Source organism: Corvus moneduloides, chromosome 8 (genome assembly GCF_009650955.1).
Source record: "Corvus moneduloides isolate bCorMon1 chromosome 8, bCorMon1.pri, whole genome shotgun sequence".
Taxonomy (NCBI): domain Eukaryota; kingdom Metazoa; phylum Chordata; class Aves; order Passeriformes; family Corvidae; genus Corvus; species Corvus moneduloides.
The window spans coordinates 24,344,308-24,363,232 of record NC_045483.1 but is presented as its reverse complement, the minus strand read 5'-3'; the positions used below and the strand labels follow the sequence as shown (position 1 = coordinate 24,363,232).

The 18,925-nt window shown below is 39.1% G+C and overlaps 1 protein-coding gene across 7 annotated transcripts in view; it reads right to left on the bottom strand.

Annotated features, from left to right (window-relative positions):
- Window positions 1-18,925, bottom strand: part of ZMIZ1 (zinc finger MIZ-type containing 1) — a 293,828-nt gene that overhangs the window by 195,630 nt on the left and 79,273 nt on the right. The window contains exon 3 of one of the 7 annotated variants that reach the window (XM_032115721.1): window positions 12,365-12,486. The exons of the other annotated variants lie outside the window; for them this stretch is intronic. The gene's annotated coding sequence lies outside the window, so the exon portion shown is untranslated. The remainder of the gene's footprint in view (window positions 1-12,364; window positions 12,487-18,925) is intronic. 7 annotated transcript variants of the gene reach the window in all.

Sequence of the window (18,925 nt, the reverse complement as noted above, 5' to 3'; positions counted from 1 at the left end):
TGCAGTCCCTAATTCTCTTGACTTGTGTCTGGCCTTCCAAGTGAAAAGCTAAATAAAGGAATCATTCTTGGTGGTACTACCATGATGTTAACAGTTTTGCACAACTTGAGGAAGAAAGCCATGATCTTGCATAACTGTGCAATAACATGCAGTCAGCAACAGCATTCACTCATTACTGATTTATCCTCAGACTTATTTACCAAGTGAATCATGTAACAATGAAGAAGTCTAAGACCTCTATTTGGCTAAGACTTAAACTAAGATCCAGTAGCTTACCTAATTAAATTCTAAGGGGTTTTTTTGCTGCTAGATAAAATGTTTGTTTACCAGGAATCACAAAACTAAACAAAAAAGCATTAAACTTCTATAATACTCCAACTTTTACTTAACCCTGGGGCACCAAATCAACTTAATTTCTCAGTGCCTGGTAGTATTTCTGCAGGATATCCAATCTTAACTTCACAGTTAGCTCAAAATCTTTGTTAATATTGCCAGAAACCAGGGTGGTAAGGGGAGATTGACTTTTTCTTATTTATTTCTCATTCTCAAAGAAAAGGAGGTGGTGATAAACTGCATGCCTGTTAGAACAACACGATTTAAAATTTTACAACAGAATGAAGCTCCTGTTGTACCGCCTGGTTAATAAGCTGTCAGTTCATTTATTAAGAATTATAGAGATCTGATGGAATTTGGGCAAGCGGCTGACAGCCCATCATATTTCTAATTCTAAGGTACATCCTGTCATTCAGTAAAGTTTGAATAAAACAATTCCACATGCCAGGTTTGCAAGTGAGCTATACAAAGAACAAAGGCAGTTGGGAGGAATCTTGTAAAGACCTAAAGCTTTGTGGAGTATCCAGAGAAATGTATCTATAACCAGACACTGAATCAGAGTCATTTCCCCTGCTACACTCCCCAGTGCATTTTCTCCCATCCCTCCTCCATCCCACACAACGTTCTTCACCACAAGAAATTTTCAAAGCACATTTACAGAAGGTAATCATTGTTGGAGGGAGGAAGGGTAGGAGGTTTTTCATTTCCAAGGCTGAAAGAATGAAGTTGACCTTAATGGATAGCATCTGCAACTGTTCTCAGAGTGAGAAGGGGGTTTGGACTAGCTGAGGAACAAAATCAAGCCTCAGCTTAAGCCTAAGAAAAAATGGTAGGGACAAATGGAAAGAAAAAAACCTTAGGAGCTGTGATTCTTAGCTGTCCAAACTGTCATTTGGGAAAAGGACTGCCTACCTTACAGGGACTGAAAGTGATGCAAAACTTAGTAGCCTTATTGGATGTTTTACTACATCCTCACCAGGATCTTCATTAAAATCCTACTTAAGTCAGTGGCTGGTTACAACAGGAAAGTGGCACCCCTGGGATGTTGCCCAAGGTGATTAAGAAGCACACAAAACAGTGCCACAAATTGTAGCTTTTCCAACGTGGATATCCCAGTGGTTTTGTTTTCGTTTTTAAGGAAACATCAAGAAACATCTTGATTAAAAATATACCAATGGTTAGGAAGTATCTTCTGTTAGAAAAGGTGTGCAGCACTAACCTACTAGCCTGTGGGACTGGCACTAACACAGCTCTTCTGCTGTGACAAAACAGCATCAGAGCCAACAGCCTGATAGGTGGAATCAGGGGAACCAGTTCTTCTTCTGAATGCTTTGAGTGCAACTAACATTTTTTGAAATACAAAAAAGCATAACACAGTCTTCTGTATATTACACAATGCTGGAAGACCACACATGAATAATGTTCAGACACATTTAAAAGATCCAAGTCCATCTGCTGCTGAAGTCTTCACAGGCCTCAGCTTTATTTTCAAGACTGTCAACTGGCAGAAGAGAAACAGTTTTACCTCTTGTTGGTAGGACAAACAATAAGTCACAGAAAGTTCCACTTATTTCCCCAAAACCACACAGGAGAATATGACTGAGCCAAAACTGAACATAACATATGCTGGTCAGAATAGGCCAATCAATCACAAAAATATCTACTTCTAACTCTTACCATAAAAGAGAGCTTTGCCAAGATTGTCTGACTTACAAGTCTCCAAAAGCTGGAGTTCTGAAAGCGGATTAATCTCCATGTCATGACTAGTTCTTTTTTGCTTACATGATCAACGTTACAGCTCTGAGTGAGGACTGCAATACCAAACGTAATTAGATTCACACTAAGTACTCCACAAAATAACATTATACTTAAGTAAAACACATGTTCATGTTCTTTGCTAAGCTCTGGTCTTAACAGTGACATATAAGTAAATGTTTTTATAGTGCAAAAATCTCAAAACCTTTACCAGCTCTTTTAATCCCTACTGTTTTAGGCACTATTATTTAAATGAATGACAATTATTTATTTTATATAAAAACAGAGCATACTGATTTCCCTGTTATTATAAATATATGAGCATATTTCCATTTTCATAACTGTAGGTAATGCACAAGGGACCAGAATTTGCACTCATTTTATCACGGAGTATTATACAACAGCATTTTCCAAAATTGCAGTTTATTCTCTCCCTTAAAACAAGAACAAATGCTGACAGAACAGAAGGGAAGATACACCTGCTCTCCTTGTGTTGTAATGTTTTGAGGGATTGTCTGTTTTCGAATGTAAGCTGCACAGAACAACCTAATTTGCAGAAACATACAACTTCTCAATGGTTTGAGATTAAATATAAACAAACAAAAAGTGACTGTAAAACCTGACATAACAGTGGGAATATTTCTTTTGGTAAGTTACTGGCAAAACTTTTCTTGAAAACTGCTCATCAGTTACAAGTTTTGCCAAACCACACAAGCTTGCCAGTCTTTGAAACCCCTCAGAGGAAGAGCGTGGTAAGGGATGACATTCTTGGGAGTTCCTGTTTTCCTCCTGCCTGCTGGGATCTGCAGCACCCCTGTATGGATATAGCCCTTTCAATGCAAGGTCATGTCAAACAATGCTGACATTTCCAGAATGGTTAAAAAAGTCCTATGGGACCCTAAACTGAATGGCTTTAGTTCTAACCTTCTGGAGATACTTTTGAGAAACTCATCAGAGGCACTGAGCCTTCATGAAAATTCCACACAGGCAGGCTCCTGCTTGCATGCAGCTACTTGTTGGATCAGGACCCAGGATTAATGATTTGCACTGGCTTTCATGATGAAATAAAGATTTCTTTACAAAATGCTGGTGAAATATGAAATGTTTTTAAATACTATGGCTCCCTGCCTTAGACACTGAAAGCATCACAGGTCCAAAAATTATTAGTACTGGGACTTCTCTTGAGTCAGTGATTAAGATAAGCCAGGGTCTTGGTCAGGACTGCCCTACCACTGCATCTCTTCCCAGCTCAAGCTACAGTGTGGGTACACTAACATTTTTGTTTACAAAATGAGAATGGTGATGTACACAAAGCTAATGAAAGAAACCAGAAGATGACAGCATTCTGCTTCATTTAAGAGACAGCAATTTCAAAGCACTTTTTTTGTAAAGCTTTTTTTTTTTAAAATAGAAAATTTAGAAGACATGAAATTTCCAGTTCCTTTGAGATGGAAATTCAGATTGCCTGAAAAATCCTATTTCTCAATTCCAAAATGAAGAATTTCCAAAGTCTTAAACTCACAGTGTCTGTTCCACTGTAAACGCAGGATGACAACACATATGAGAAAAACCAAAACATGTTTTAAACATGTTACCATCATTTACAATGTTCAAGTTCTAATGGGGTCAAATATTAAAAGAAATGCTTCTTCAAATAAGGGAGTAGAATACTGTTTAGAATCTTATGCCTAATATGTCTGCCATTGCCATGGTAGCTGGTCACCCAGTCTTCTCTTCCCAAATCACTTTCATAACTCCAGTGTTGCAGATGTATTGAAAAATATAAATGGGGAGGGGGAGGAAGTCAGGGTAGAAGAAACCAAAATCATTCCTCAACTCTCAAAATGCTTTAAAATAGAATATGTTTTATCTATCACAGCAAGTTCTCCTTTTTAAAAACCCAAAGTGTGTATCTTTTTTCAGGCATAATTAATTGCCGCTAGCACTGTGCAAACCTCCAAACTTCTGGAGGTTTTGGGCCAGCTTCAAGAAGTTGACACACTTACCAGCACCACTTTGGTCTAGAAATCCTGGGAATGTTCCAATTCATCCCAATTTTGTAATGGTCACAAATATTTCAAGAATAGTATTTTCTGTGGTATATCTCTTTCTTCTTCCAAAAAAACCCAAACATCAGTTCAGAGGCATGTGTCAATGCTGTAAAATGCTTCTTGTGCCTTCCTTAACCACCTAAAATGGATCAAAGTTTTGGATAAAGATTTGCTTTTCAAAGCAGGATGCTCAACAGTAACCCATGGCAAGCATTATGAATGCTCTCTGAAAAAGTTCACCTTCTTTTACAGCCCAAATGGGAACATCTAAATCTTGTCTTCCTGGAGCCACAAAATCTTGTTTCACTTGCACCTCTTACAGCAAAGGTCAGAATCACACACTACGCTATCTCATTTACAAAAAAAATGTATCTTTTTCCATATTTCTCTCATAGCAGTTACTGAAGCCAACAGCTGATTTGTACCTTTAACCTTCTGAGAACCTCACAACAATGCCACTGCCCTGCAAGGAACTGGGCCTTGCTCTTCATCGATTTCAGCAAGAAGCAGGTTTTACACAAGGATGCATTATCTTCCCAAGACTGAAAAATATTTATATAATGACACTTTGATAAATATCAGCTCTTTAGAGCAGTTACCAGATAAACTCAAAGGTTTAAGTGAGGCAACAAATAGGTTTAGAATCATGTTTGACACAATACCTACCTGGGCCAAAAAATATCACTGGATCATGAGCAATTTCAGTGGATGCATGTTCCCATGCTTGGCCTCAACTACACACCCTTTTTATTTGAGAAATTAGGGGATAACCTAAACATTTGCAGACCTCCTAAAAAACCAGCAATAATGCAAGAACTCTATTTTACAGAGATGAAATTTCAACAAAAATAAGCTGCCTTAAAAAAGAAAAACAAACAAACAAAAAAACCCCAAACCCCAACCAACCAAAAACAACACAGAGGCTTTTGCTGCCAGTGACTCACAATATTATTTCTTCCTTAACTGTCCACTAAAACTTCATGTCAGACTGTAATTGTTTCAGCTTTTGCTGGAATATGTTCCCACTGAAAACCATCACTGCATCATCATTCCAGGCTTAACATAAGAGGTATCACAGGCAGACCACTGCCACAAAGTCCACGCTGCCAGCAGTCCTGCTTTTGGTTTATCCTCATATGTCAACCATCGTTCACAGCAGGTCAGCAGCTGCTTGGTGAGCAGCTCTGCCAACCCCACTGGAGCACAGCAAGCTTCCGAGAAAGGGAGCAGGCAGCTTGAGGTGAAACCAGTTCAGCCGTCCCAAGACAAGGCACGCTCCTCATGAATCACAGCCATTAGTCACGCTTACACAGCACAAACACCCGGAGCCGCACAGCAGCGCGCCGTGCTGGGGACAGCTGCGCGCTAACTTGGACAAAGGTGCTCATTAAAGCCCCCGTTCCCTTTTGTCTTTCAGATCCCCCTAATGCTCCCATGCCAGCCCTGCTTTGGAAAATTACACTTACTGCTTCCACGAAAGCCTTGGCTTTTGGAAGAATAAGGTGTGTTGTCTAAGCAACATTTGGGGCCTTTCCAAACAGCTGATGATAGCTCCAAGTCAGCGTAGCTGCAATATGGCATATCCGCACTAATGCAGACAACCCACAACGGTTTTGTTCCATGATGACAAACACATTTTAAACCTGCTTGTATTCCAGTGATGTTGTAAGCTAGTGACCAACCTTTTATTTATAAATATATACACCCCCCCACCCCCCCCAAGCTTAAGTTCTAGAAAGACGAGAAGCAAAGTATTGCTTCTCTTTTAGACAGTGGGACTGAATGGCTTCCCTGAAGTCCCACAGCTATCAAAGAAGTATTTTGTCTGTGCCTTAAGCACAAAGACTCCATCTCCAATGTGACACCACAGGACATCCTGCTCTGTTGGCTTCAGCAGCTCCACCAGCAGTCCTCTCTGTCGAAGAACTGCTGCACCACATGCTCTAACCTAGTGGTGCTGGGAAAATGAAAAATAAGTGTTTGTAAGCCAATTAGCATCTTGCTAGCACCACCTTCGTATTTAACTATATTTAGGAAGTAATTATCAGCAAAGACCTTGGTCAATACCCTCTCTGCTATTAGCAAAGTCACACCCAAGGAACTAACAGGAACTGCATAGGAATATTATTCAGAGTAAGTTGAACCACACGCACGTTATATTGTATTCATGTCAGGTATGTTCTCTTTGTACTGTCTTAATTTTTTACTTTTTAAATTACTACATCACATGACATCTTTTAAAAGCTGCAACAAATTAAACAGCTTGATAAAAACATTATTGGAGAGAAGACTCTTGAATGTATGCAGGAGCACAGATTAAACTTACATATTTATCCTTTTTGACATTATAAACAATTAAAAAGCAATCTTTCTTATGTTACTTTGAATTAAAGTGTTATTTTATAATTAAAGAGTCAAGTCCTAGAATTAAGTGACTACCACCTGTAAATCTTAATTTCTCTCCCTTTTAAAAATTTTGTAGCGTGTTAGTAACAAAACACTTGAAAAATAGACTTGCAGTGTCCTGAATGGCATAGAAGAAACACCCTCAAAACAACCAAAAGCAAAAACACCCAAAAATTTATTGGAAACAAAATTCTTGCTCCTCTACACTGCAACCAGAAGCACATAAGGTTTTCCTCCCACTGACATGCAAATCCATGAAATTTCAACTATTAAACCCTGCAAAAGACAGAGTTGAATTCCCACAACTCAACCACGCTGCTCATCAGATGCAGTGTAGGGGAAGAGCTCAGTGTGAGGCCAGGCAGCGTGGCAGAAACCCCTTGTGACACGCAGCGTTACACAACAAGCTCTCCTGCCACGCAGACCAGCAGCTTCTCCGCACGGCAGCATCTGCAAGTGGCCTGGATGCAAGTCAGTGAACTGGAAGGGAGAGTCTCCCATGTGAGCTCCCTTCCGTGCGCCAGCGCGAGCATGAGGGGTATCAGTGCAAAATGGGAGGTGAACTGGAACAAGAGTTTCGTCACATGGAATACGGCAGCGACTTTCCCGCAGCAGCGTGAGCTGGGCTCGTTAGAGTGTCCATGGGCTAACAGTTATCACATTGATCAGCCACTTCTGAGTGACAAGCCTTCCCCCAAGGAAACAGACTGTGACCGCAATTAAAATACACAGTTTATACAACGCCACAGAAAGCCCTCTACTTTAATCAAAAAGAAAATACTGCAAATATTCATGTGTTAGGTTTTTTGTATTTTAGAATGAATGTGCAAAACTTTTCAAGGACTGCACATTCACTCACAACATTTATTTAGCTGAATAAATAGCAAATTTCATGTTAGAAGGTTTTTGCTGCTTGGAAGGTGACACAGTGAATGAACGTTTTTGTAGATGAGTGGGTACCAGAGCAAGCTTAAAAAGAAATCCCTATCTCCATGGAAGGCTAGTGTTCCAGAAAAAAACCTTTTATCCTTATTTCTATTATTTGTTTTACAATAATATCTAAAAGGCCCTTTGCCAGGTACAAAAGCAAACTGCAACAAGCATTCTCCCAGCACAGATTTATAATCTAATAACAGGATATGGCATAGGTGAAGAGACTTGTCCAAGGTCACATAGTAGATACATGCTACAAATAAGAATGTCAATGCTTCCTGACACTCTCTCAAGTCCTTTGCCATCTAATTCACATTGCCTTCCTACACCTTTTATGACAAACAAGCAAACAACCCATTTAGGGTGGCAGGAAGAGGATGTGTGTGATCCTTCAGATGAGTATGAGCCTATTTTGCTGATTAAATAAAAGGTTTCCATTTATCCTTAAATGGAATAGTTGCAGGTACAGTCTTTATTTGCCTTTACCACAAAATTGGTACAAGTTTTATCAATACATTTAATTTACTATCAAAAGTGTGTAAAAATCCTTTTATTTAAAGATTGATTCTTAAATACGGAAAAATCTACACCAATCTTCTTTTTGTGATATTTGTTGCTGCTAATTTTCAACAGGTACTTTTTAAGGAGAAGCACTGAAAGCATAAGCTGAACTATCTACCTTCCCTGCCTACCTTTGTTTACCATGTAAATTACCACCCACACACTGTCCCATATAGAGCACAGTGGGGTACTATTCACCAACACAGACCTTTGGCAAATGCAGCTCTTGTCCCCAGCAGGAAAAAGGTTTTGCCTGGAGTTCACTCTTTAAGTCATATAAATTTATCTGGGGCTAACAGGAAAAAGAGGTCTGATAAGAGTCACTGAGCTAATCTGACTTACACCTAATGGACCTGAGGGTGGGGGAATGGAGGGAGATGCAGAGCACAAAACACACAGAGAACAGATCATCTCAGGAAACATAATTTTAAAACCATGAATTTACATTTTACTAGGGTTCCTTCATGACACACACACAACCAACATACTGTATTATGCATTCAAAAATGTGCCAAATCAAGGAACCAAAAAATAACCCAAAAATCCAGAACTGTGTAGGTTTAAACTCTTCAAAACAACGAAAATTGTTGAGAGATATTTGAGGGATGCCTTTTAGAATATTGCTCTCTTCCCTTCAAAAGGAAACACACTCTTTATTCCTTTCCTTACCAAACGCTGTGCAACCTCAAAATCCATTTAGGAAGTGCTGTCCTACCACTGTACACTCACTGAAGGCACATGATGTTTCTCCGATAAGCATCCGCATTCATATTTTTATGCACTCAACACAACCCCCATCTGTGTGCCTGCAAGCTGGAGGTCTGTCATATGGGAAAGGAGCTCCAGGAGCAGCTCACTGCTCTCCCCTTCCTGCAGGAGCTGCAGGAAGGAGAAGTAGGGAAACCTTCATATGCCCCAGTCTTCCTTTGGGTAAAGTATTATCAACTTCTAGAGAACAGAAATAAGACATCTACATTGCTCTATACCACAGACTGCAAAGGAAAACACAGAAACACACACGTGCATTTTGCACAGGGAAAAATATTTTATTCTGAGATCTCAACGCAACACTACTGCAGGGGAAGACAGGGGCTAAAAAAAACCAACCCACATGGAAGGAGCAAAGAGAAACAGAACCAAAAAGTTCTAGCATCTCCATCTGCACTTTATCTCCTTTTAGAGGTCCACATGGACACAATCAAAACCTCTACTTTCCATTAGAAGACAAAATGCATGTTGTACAAACACACATGTAGCACTAGGTGCACACATTCACTAAAGCTGTGTTCTTACATTTGCAGAGGAAGAAAGAAACCCAACCCTGACTTAAAACATACAAAAACTTAATGCAAAGTGTACGCCTGAGGATTTTCAAGTATCACTTTTCCAGTTACATCAGTAATAACTTCTGTAATTTTGAATTTCCACGATGGGGGTATCCCTTGCAGGTTTCAATTAGTACTCTTTACTGTCTGAAAGTCTTTACTTTAATCTAATTTTTTTTCCCCTGCAGTGAAATGTTTTGCCATTAAGCAAAATGGAGGATTAGGAATAACGACAATTAATGGAGCAAATGTTTGTATAATGAAATCATGCTTGTATCAGCAGGCAAAGAGAGAGACTCAGGATAGCCTTTCTCCACTCCTGACTTGAGACTGTGCAGCTTCAGATATTATAGGAAAACAATTTAGAGCAAAAGATTATCCCCTGTCTCCTGATCTGGCATTGTGTTTTACTAAGGACAGACAGAAGTGATGTTATCCCAACTGATATGTTAGGCAAGCTCCAAACTTACATTTTTTTCTCCCTCTTTCTCACTCCCTTAAAGAGGTTTTGGGGAACATGGATTTTTAAGAGTCCAACTACCAAGGAATTTTGTGGCTGAGGAATTTAGAAATTAAGCTGAAATTAAGAAATCCATTTTCTAGATACCATAGTCTTTCAAGGAGATTGCATGTGTTTTTAGGTCTCTTTTCTGAAAGATCTTTAAATATCTATTTACGTCTATTCTTGTCTCAAAATTTGTGATTCTAAGAACCAGAATGGATCTACAGATTTGACTATGGGCTTACTGCCCATAGCCAAAGTTTCATGGACACAACAGTAACAGCCACCTTCCCACTTCCATGGAAAGGGTTACACAGGAGGTACCCAGTGACAATGCAGCTGCTGAAAAATTTCAGAGCACACCCTCAAAACTCCACTCTCCAACAGGTTAGCTTTGCCCCCAAAGTGGCGTTCCCCACACATAGTGTCTATGCAGGAGGCTGCAGAGACTGCTCAAATCCCCACAGGGGCAGAAATGAGGAAAGGCTGGTTCTCACTGAGACTTTAATGCTGTTCTTTGCATTAAGAATCAGGCCTTACAGAATGGATGGAAAACAGCCCATGCTGAAAATACCAGTATCTAGTAAGGGTGTCTTTTGTAGTGCCAAAGTAACAATATCTGTATGAAAGAAGCTGTGCTTGGGAGCTTGAATGTTAAAATAACAGTATTAATTCTGAAGGGAAGGAAAACTCAATAAAAAGCAAATTCAATCATCTTCAAAAGAACTCAGTGCATAGCTCAGAAAACACTGGCAGAAGATAGATGCCTTTACCACAATAGGAAGACAAATAAAAATATGTATTGGAAAGGGGAACTTGCTTTCTTGGAAACTTTACTGAGAGTTCTAGAGGCCTTTCTTGCCACCTAGTCAGAAATTAGCAAGCTTCAATCCAGCTTGCTACCATTTAAGTTTTAAAACATGCTCTAGCAGTTTTTCTTTAAAGGTTAAACACAAACAATTTTTGGTAGGTAATTTCTGATACGTTGACAAGACTAGTAATGTGCAATACTATAAAGTCTGGCTAAAGTAGTATTTCCAAGAGTTCTGCTGGTTTTCACCTGTGAAGAGCCTCTATCATTTCATTTCTATCTTCTCCCTGAAAGTGAGCAAGTAGCCCACCCAAAACACTGCAACTGAATAACACAAAGTGTGTACACTTCACTAAATTTTGCTTCTCTGCCCAAGCAAGTCATATGACTGAACACTGCTTTTAAATAAATATTTGAGCATACCATGTTTATTTAAAATATATATATATGTATAACCAGGAAGGACTTCAGAGAAACAAAGTGCTCTTCCATTCTCTTAATTCCCAGGTGCCTGAATAATGGGTCAACTATATAATTTCTTCTTACTCTATTTTCCCAGGTGATGAAAAACATGGTATACACTCAAGGCTGTATTTTTCACATACTAAAAGCTCCAACAAATTTAAGATAATATGTGCACACACATGCACGAGGATTGGGTTTTTTTATTCCTTAAACCATTTTAAATGGTTTTCTTTGGAGTCCCAAAGACACATATAGATTTAGCTTACTTTACTTACATGTCTGAACAACATATATATTCAAAGTAGTGTGTCTTGAGAGATTAGGGTCTGTTTGTGCTTTTACTTAAAAGTGCTGATGTTAGTATCATGTAAGATGTATAGAAATCAGGACTGGCAATTCTGGAGATAGGTACTAGGTTCCACTGTATGTTTATTGACAGTGTCAGGGTGTCCACAAGGGTAAGGTCTAGATCTGCTCTCTCCCAAATTCTGACAAATCAGCTGCAAAACTGACTTGTGATAAAAGTAGTTCTCTCAGCTATACACACAACAGTCATCCTTGGTCAATAATGTGTGCCACAACAACATGAATTCTTTTTATGAATGGTGTTTTACAGTTAAAGTCTTCTGAACAACCCACTGAGTTAAACTACTCTGTTCAAACAAGTTCTTTCACAAATTTTGGCCATGTTATGGCTGGTTCTTCTTGAATGGTCCAACTAAAAGATTCATCATTCATAAACACACACTGAAGAGGTTACAAATCCATTTCTAATGGAAATTTGGGGGCTGCTTACCTTTTCTATGTGCCATTTCCTTACTCAAGATGCACGACTGGACACAAAACAAGCACTTACTATTGGTACTCCAACTACATTGCTGGCAGAGAAAGAACAGTGCCTATTCTTCTTTAATTCCCCTCCTCTCTCCTTTAAGAAAAACCTCAAAACCAAAAATATGTCTCAATACACAATTTCAGGAAAATCTCTTAGGCTAGAATCTGTGGGACTACCTCAGTCTTTAATGCTGTAACAAAGAAGCCCTGCTTATCCACGTACTTCAGAAAGTATCATGACCCTAAGCCTAATTTTATACTCTGATTTAGTTAATATTTTTGTATTACTCAACAGCTTTTACCTAGCCAGAGCACATTCTCAAGCACACATACACAACAATGTGTTGTTAATTACTCTGTTGGTGGGAAAATCTGTCAGGTTTCTTACCTTTTATTTTTAGCCACTTCCAAGTTCTTTTAGTCCAAGTCTGAACCAGGGAGCGGGGAGCATTTATTTCTATTAATCAATCAACGATGGCAGTGGTGGTGCACTCTAGTTTTTCATTCTGACTGCAAAGCAAAATTAAAAGCTATATTTTGCAAATTTACGCATTATAGATTGTAGCGGCAGCTGGTGGACTGCTGCTGAGACAGACTGTCTTTCCCCTTCCAGTCCCCTGTGACCGAGATGGAAGAATTACAGGACAGCACTAGCAGCTGCTGCTGCTGCCCCAGAAGCAGCAAGCCAAGGTCTCTGGAAAAATAATTGGGGAGGCGGGGGAAGGGAAGAAGGGGGACAAAGAAGTTGGGGAGGGGAAGGCATTGCCAAGGCTGGCTGCACAAACAACACCCTGCACCTCGCCCTCAAAAGAAACAATTGAGCTGGCTTGGGCTTCCTTCAGTAGACAGAAGTCTTTTAAGCCATTATGAGACTCGAAAACACTACCAGTTTTTGATAAGGACTTTTACAGAATTAAGAAAGAGTGAGAAAAGGCAATATTCCTTCCAGTCCGATACTTGCAGCAGTTTGCTCTTGAATCGTCTAAAAATAAAGCACAGTACAATGAGCAACACCCTTCCTTGCAGCTTCATGACAGTCTTTCTATGGAGCACTCTACCATAGCACAGCACAGTCTACAAGTCAATTCATGCCCTGTCTGTGTCCTGTAAAACAGGGGTAACCAAATCCTTTCTCACACAGGCATTCATGAAGATAAATAATTAATGACTCCAAGGCATCATGTGCAAACACTAACAATCACTCATTTTTAGACGGATTTGAAAGCGAAACTAGTGGAAATTATGTCCATTTGTAAAAAAACTTGCTCATTGCAAAAATCAGCTTGCTTATGTATTTGGTCACCTAAGCAGTGACTCAGTGCAAGCAAGAAATGCCCATCTTAAAGCTCATCTCAACGGGGTTGAAAAATACACTGACTGACCAAACCACATCTGCCCACATCTGAAACCTGAAGTTCACCGCAAAGCTTTCGTGTTTCCCAGTGGATCTCCCGGGATCAGGCTGGCCTCTGGGGTCCCACTAAGTGGGACAACAACACGCCTCACTCCCTGTGAATGAAGAGCACCCTTTACAACAGTCACTTCCAGTTTGAACAGAAGAGACCTGTGAATGCTCATTTTCAAGAGAGACAATCTGTTATACACAAACCACACATGGGTCAGGCATGCATGTCTCACTGCTCCTTCTACTAAGAGACTTCAATGCAAGATACTACTTGGTCCAGTGGACACTGCTTCATTATCACAGCAGTGGCAAAGACCCCAGATTAGCCACAAAAGAGATTATTTGAAGAAAACATTCAGCAATTCCAAAAGAAAAAAAAGGAAACAAACATCACTGCCACCACAACAGACGTAGCTTTCTATGCCCTGTTTAGAAAGACTGATTAAAAAGGCATGCATAGTTTTATTTCTGTATGGGAGAATATGCTTAATTTTAAATATATAGCTGCTCTTTAATTGGAGGATCTGTTTTCATCCAGTATATTTGGTCATTAAAAAAAAGAAGAAAAAAAAGAAACAGGAAAAAACAAAATATTAAAATTTCTTAGAATTGATCTCATACACATAAGCCAAGAAATATTTATGGTCAGAAGAAAGTGGTGCTGGCTGAAACAGTTTGCATCGGTTTTGTTGTGTTTCAGCACCCCTCTCAAGATAAGCCAAGAACTCTGTAGACAAAACCAGCACCATTATAAGCAGACACAAGCCTTCTCTCAATGTCCGTATTTCACATTCATTTTGGGAAGCTAAGCTAGTGATTGCTATCTGAAGAAACAGCTTTTGATATATCATCAATTTCCTGGAGAACATATCAGTTTATTGAGCGGAGGTTTTCAGACTCTTATCTCATTTGATACTATTATGCTTTACATTTAAAAAAATTTTTTTTGAAAACTATAGTTAAAATATTGAGATGCCGGTAGAAGACACTTACTTCCTCAAAATCTAACTCCAGGTATCAGCTGCTAGGATTATCAGAGACTCAATCTGTTTAGAAGTTTTTGAATAAAATTAAATAAATCCTTTCTCCTTGGCATATTACTTCCTACATTGTTTCTAAACTCAGAGAGTATCTAGTCAAAGTACTTGTACGCAAGTCTGAGATTAAATCCACCACCATGTGCACTTTTAATGCACATAGGAAAGAAGTTTCAGCAACATTAAAGCATTTCTAAAGCTACAAATGCTTCAAAAGTCATGACTTCAAGGTGGTACAGTGATGATAAGGATTAGAGCATAGGTCCAGCATTTATGTCTCTTTATAGCTGTGTAAGTGAGTAAAGGGCTGAGGACAAGAAAGGTTAAATTGCACAAGAGCCTTCACTATCTTCCTAAAAGTCTTAACCAGGTAAGGAACAGGGCAGTTTTTTTCCTCCATAATTCATGAGGAAGGATTTATAGAATGGCTTGGAATATTGCCACAAGACAACCAAGGCATGTGGCCTCAGAAGTCCCAGCATCGCACACATGGAAATGGAGGATCAATAGACACCAATAAATAGGGTACAATGACACCCTGCACCCGAAGCAGCCCATTTCTAGTAGTGATATCATGTGTCACTATACTGAAAATATTAGCTACAGCAGGTCTCTTCCTCAGCAGCAGTTCTCTCAATGACATGTCCAACACTCAAATGTTATCTGAAGTTACTCATCTCAGTGTCTATACTGTCTCTTTCTCCTCCCTCCTTTTTGACCCAAAGCTGTTTTTGAACTTGACCTTCTTTCAGTCTCTCCAGTAAGAATAAAGCCTTTGATTTTTCTAGCGTTTGGGATCATGATGGAGAGGTAGGCACCATCCACTGTTCTTTGTGTAAGAATGCTTTTTACTCTCCTTATATAATCTCTTTGTCACTCAAATTTATTTACCCACAATCCACTTGTTTCATTTATTTAACAGATCACCATACCTGTATGTTTTTTCTCCTCTTGGCTGGGAAGCCTCACAACACAGAAACTTAAGAAAAGTACCTACCTCATGAAAAGTAATTCAGCAGATGTTTCTCCTTTGCAGTAAGTTACCTTGGTGTAAGTGGTTTTAGACCTACTATATATAAACACATATGGAAGTATTTAAGGTATTCTGTCATTCACTTCACTTTTCAAGACTAAGAAGTCTGAAGTTCAAGAACATAAGTTTGTTTTGAAGACAGCATGGCCTTACCACACACACATTTTCATAAGACACTTGAAATCGCAGACTGTGCCTGTACTTCACGTTCCATAAACACACGTACATCTTCTACACTTGAGCAATTACTTCACATTTCATTAGAAACATGACACCCAGGCTCACACATTTAGCCTGAAGCTTCAGGCTGATAATGCACTTTGCACATGTATGCGTGAATGCACACTGTCCAAAAAAGAATCAACTGCAAGCTTACCAAAGGAAGAAAGCAGACATGCTGCAAAGTACAGTACCTCCATCAGAGAGTATTACAGCTACAAATATTCTGGTAGCTTGTGTAGTACCTTCATGTTACAAGTAGTAAATTGGGTTTGGGTGTATTCATATCCAAAATAATAGATTTACCAGCTACAGAAAACAAAGACAAAGCCTTCCTAAAAATGCTGGATGTTATCACAGGTATAACTGTGATAACTGAATACAGTTATCAAAACTGAATCCTCTCCATTAAACTGTTTGCAGAAGTCAAGCTACATTTTGGCAACAAAATGAGCAAATGTAGTTGATTCCCTGGTTTCATGTATAAACCCAAAATGTCAAAGAACCAGGTGGTTATTACTCAAAATCTTTAATAAGACATAATTTGAAATTAATATCTACAGTCACTGTGGATGAAGCGAATAAGCATTGAAATTAAACTCCACCACAAACCCTATTTCTAAAATACCTTCAATTAATTATTAAGATTCATTCTGAGTAAAGAATTTTCGTTCTATAAAGAACTGGAGAGTGAGCCTGGTATCAGTTCAACTTTAAATAAACATTGACAATGCTTAAAAACACTTTGACAATGGCTATTAAAGGAAAAGTTCTATTTTTGCCAGACCAGTCTATTATTGAGGTTCATACTGAAGAACGTAATAAGTTGCTGGCCGATTACTTCATTGTGTAATTATTCTGAACTTACCATATACACATCATCTCATAAGATAATGTGGCTTGTCCTACGATCTTCCTATTTTCATGACCAGTCCTTATAAGACGCTAGAGGCACAGGTTGGTTTGGCAAGTTTCTGGATCAAAACCATATCCGGCAATTCTTCAAACTGATAGCAATCAAAAAAAGTCACAACAGATTCAATGGCTAAGGACAGTGAAACCTGTCCTCCAGATGTTTTCCTTCAGTGAGATGGAAGGGAAACAGGCTTTTGCTGTCTACCACCAATGAGAGCAGCATGAGTATTTCAACTGAGAAAAGCAGGTGCTGAATTATCTAAAACTTAGTGCAAAAAGTGTTGCAGCATCAACAAATACATTGAAAAGGCAGTACAAGTGGCACAGTAACATAAGCATCAGGCCACTATGTATTTCTAGTGTGCATAAACTACAATACCTGGTATACAGTATGCATTTAATAACCAACACAGATCTCTCCCGTTCTGAACTTCATGCAGCTCACTGCTGCACCACAATAACTAGTACATGTCCCTTATTTAGGAAGAGAAGTCCCAGAAAATTTCTGCATTAATTCATTTAACAAAATAGCTGGAATAAAGTTCTCTTCACAAGCTTATAGCCTTATGGCTTCACACGTACTTCCTCAATAACAAAACTTATTTCTTGTGGCACATTAAAAGGAAAAATGTGACTAAAATCTATTTTTATCTACAAGCTTCTGGAGAGCTAGTATACAGATGTACATTTCTTGTACTTGCATACGTAATCAATATTTTACATTTTCTATTTTTACTGTAAAATGACAGCTCACAAGAGTAACTGCTAACTGCACAGATCACTAGAGACACACTGGGGAGTTCTTTGTCTATGGACTTTTTCAGGAAAGCCCACTGCCTTTAACTTGAAAAAATACTCAGTAGAAATGGTTGGACAGAACTGGCTTCCTGATACACATTTTAAAACAAATGCTGGTGACAACTAAAGCAAAACAAGATCCAGAGAGAACAGTCCTCTAAATCTAAACTGAAGCTTTATCCTCTGTGAAAGTAGGCTATAGATATGAAAATGAAAGTTTAGTCTTTTCTCATAAAAAACAACAACAAAAAAAAGAAGGAAGCAGAAGCAGAGGGTATTGAAGTAATTTAAAATACAGTGAATAACATTTATAGTATTTTATACACAGCAAAGCAGTAGGAACAGAAAACATGCTATTGTGGGTTGATCAAGTCATCCCTCTAACTGGGTATTCTGAGCAGAAGATACTTAGGTAGGCAGGGCACATAAGCCCAGCTTACTGCCTTTACTCCCCAGCACCACAGCCAGCCAGAGTAGGAACATGTGCTGCCCCTCATGTCTGTTCATGGAGCTGTCAGCCACAGCCGCGTTCAACCTGCTGATCTGCCTTCACAGCCTCCTACAGCAGCAGCTCTGCCCGGTAAGGCAATTCTCCCATTGGCATAGCCAACACTTCTCTACAAATACAAGTCTTGCACTACTCCCTAGTAAGATGTTAATGCTATCTTTGGAAAGACCTGTAAAAATAATGTCCAGTATCCTCACCACTCTTTTTGAGTACTGGTATGCAGCAGCCAAGCACGCCTCTTGACCATGAGACTTTTCTAAGAATTTCCCATCACATGGAATGCAGCAAGAAGAAAACAGGTATGAGCCTATAATAAATTGGCCCATCTTCTAGATTAGAGAAAATCAAACTCTTCAAATAAACAAACTGTTCTTGGGGTTCCCCCCTCAACCACTTAGAGCACAGAAAGATCACAGTCATGCACCCCATTTGTATGATGGCCACTTTGTTATCCGAAAAGGTTATGAAGCCCTGACCAACCAGCCTGTTACCACTGCCATTCCCACCACTGGAAGTTAAACATTATTTCAACTTTACTTTTTGTCAGTGATCCTTTTTTATTATTATTTTTAACAAATGTTCCCACCACCCCAAAAGCTGTAGTTTAAACAAAGTGAAGGAAAGACAAGGAAAGACAAGAGAAGACTGATGTGGTGAAACTTGCTATTAGACAGCTAGGTTACTTGTGTGATGATTATCTGTTTCTTGCAGAAAGAATGATCCAAAGCTACTATTTACATGTTTAAACTAACCCAGCCCAGTTTGTCTCTAATGGTGCACAGAATAATCATATGAACTATCTAGCTAGCAGATCTGAATGGCAGCAACTTCTGCCAGAGGCAGCAATGAGCTGCTGAGAACACATGCTTTTCACAGCCTAATACTCTCTCTAAATTCAACCAGAGCTGTCTGAATGATGACTACATTTGAAAAGAGGTATCAAAATCATTACGATGGGCCATACATGTGAATTTAGAAGGAATTTCTAAGGCACAAAAGGGAAAGAGGCATTCATCTCCTTTAGTATATTCAAC